We start from the raw sequence: 2,563 nt of genomic DNA, 5'->3' as shown, positions 1-2,563 counted from the left end.
TCTTGGGGGAAAGTGAGGACATAAGAAAAAGAGAAATATGTATATATGTATATATATATATATATATATATATATATATATATATATATATATATATATATATATATATATATATATATATATATATATTCATTTTGTATATATCCCTTTCTCTCAAAACATCCTATCACCATTCTCCTAGTTCTGGACCTCATGCCTTATCATCTTATTATTACAGTAGCTTCCTAATTGACCTCCTTGTCTCAAGATTGTCTTCAATAATTAGTATCCTAATCAGTGGGTCCATATATATATATAGTATTTAACTTATACTGTAACATATTTAACATGTATTGGACTACCTGCCATCTAGGGAAGGGGGTGGAGGGAAGGAGGGGAAAAGTTGAAACTGAAGTTTTTGCAAGGGTCAGTGTTGAAAAATTACCCATGCATATGCTTTGTATATAAAAAGCTATAATAAAAAAGTATAAAAAATAAGTTCTTTCTATTTGACTAATTGATTGGTTGGGCACTATAGTTAGAGGAGCTAGGCTCAAATTTTGACACTAAAATTTGTCTTGTGTTGTGTGACTTTATGTAAATCATTTGACTGCTTTGAGGATACAGATCCTCAGATTTATAAGATTATGATAGACTAACTGGCCTTGAGGTCTCTTCTAAGTTTTGAACTTATGATCTAAAACTGTCAGTTCTAGGAAAGATATATCTTCAAAGGAAATGTCTTATTTTTAAGTTTTTAAACTAACCCAAGTTTTAAAGCCCCTAGTATCATAAGTTTGCAAACTCAGTAGTGATTTGTTTTTGTCTTTGGAAACTTATGGAACTGTGTACTTGTTTGTGGAAGGATAGAAATATTTAGTGATTAAAGCTGTTTTCATGCTGATTAAAGCACAGATATTTACCTAAGGAGATAGTTCAGGTTCCTGCATAATTTATCAGTGATCCCAAAGAGGGAAAAATACATGATTAATATTAAGACCACACTTAAAATTTTGTAGTATTCACTTCATCACTTTCTTACCTAATAGCTATATATCACAGAGTATATTTGTACAGATCTTTATAATAAAGTTTCATTAATTAATCCTTGAAGGTTTACTTTATTATTTGTATAAATTAACTTCATTACATAGATAAGGAATCTGATGGGGAAAAAAAGACTATTAATTCATGTGGGAAAAGAGAAATACAAGACATATCCAGAAATGGCAATTGGAGTCTTTTATTCTTGGAACTTTTTTCTAAACTGAACCACATTGGGCTAACCTGTCTCCCACTGTGAAATCATTTTCTCTTTCCATGTCTAGTTGGATCATCTTTTCAGAGTCAGTTTTATGAGAATATATAATCCCTTTTTTATGAGAGTAAAAAAATAATGTCACAATAATTCTATTAATCAACCAGTCAATCAAATTGTGGGTTGTAGAAATCAATAGTTGCAGCTTATATCTTAAACCATTCACTTAACAGATATCAGGAAGGTCATCCTAATAGTCTTTTTCTTCTTGCCCACCATCTAGAAAGGACATACTTGGGTCTATAGAGAGAGAGAGAGGACAAAAAAGCCAGTGTAAGCTTTGTCAAGGTTCATGGGTTAGGAAGGTTAAGAAACATCTGGTGTATCTAGTCATTTGGGAGGCTAGAAATGAGATTATAGAAAATGTCTGCAGGTATCTTAACACTTGATTTATCCACTGGGAATATTGTAATGAGTCAGTATGAAGTAGAATTAAAATATAAAATAAAATATATAAAAAAAAACAGTATGGCCTTATATATGCAGGGATATAATTAGCACAAGGTGACCTGTTTTGGCCCTTGGGTGCTGAAATATAAAGGGTGTCAAAACAAGATCCTGGAAAATATTCACTTGTAGAAGTTAAACTTCAAATTATGCCCTTAATTTCTGAATTCATACTTTGTGATTGTACATTTCTGGTCATATCCACACTGTTGAATCCCTCCCCGCCACCCCCTGACTCCATCCTCCTCAGAAGTTTCCAGTATGTGAGCAGCATAGAAATCATGTCATTCTACAGTGTGCCAACCTCTTTCAGGGGTCATTCTCCAGATAATTCCTTGCCCTCAACTTTGTGTTAGTTAGAAAAAGCCTGGTGAGATCTCTGTGTATGAATATGCTCTTTTTTCTCTCACCTCCCTCTGCTAACAAATACCATAGCTACCAAAATTGTGAGTCCAAGAAAACAGGCATCTGGGTTTTGGGGGGTATACAAATAATGAATGCTAAAGAAACAGAAATAAAATAGAAAAGCCTGAGTATGGGGAATAATGACACTGATAAGACAGCAATTCCTTTGGATTTTAGACTCTGGTCTTGCAAGCAAATTGCAAGATGGAGAACTGTCCCTGGAGATATTCTCTCATCTTTTCTCAAAAGCTGTATAGTATGGAGAGAGATGTTGATTACCTGGGTGGGAAATAGTAATATCAAAGGAAATGTAAGAAGGGATTCCTCTACTCCTGTAATAAAATATAAAAGGGAAAATGTGTGGGTGGGTGCGTGAGTGGGTGGGTGTGTATGGATGGGTGGGTATGAATGGGA

This window comes from Sminthopsis crassicaudata, chromosome 3, assembly GCF_048593235.1.
Source record: "Sminthopsis crassicaudata isolate SCR6 chromosome 3, ASM4859323v1, whole genome shotgun sequence".
Classification (NCBI taxonomy): domain Eukaryota; kingdom Metazoa; phylum Chordata; class Mammalia; order Dasyuromorphia; family Dasyuridae; genus Sminthopsis; species Sminthopsis crassicaudata.
This window is presented reverse-complemented; position numbering follows the sequence as displayed.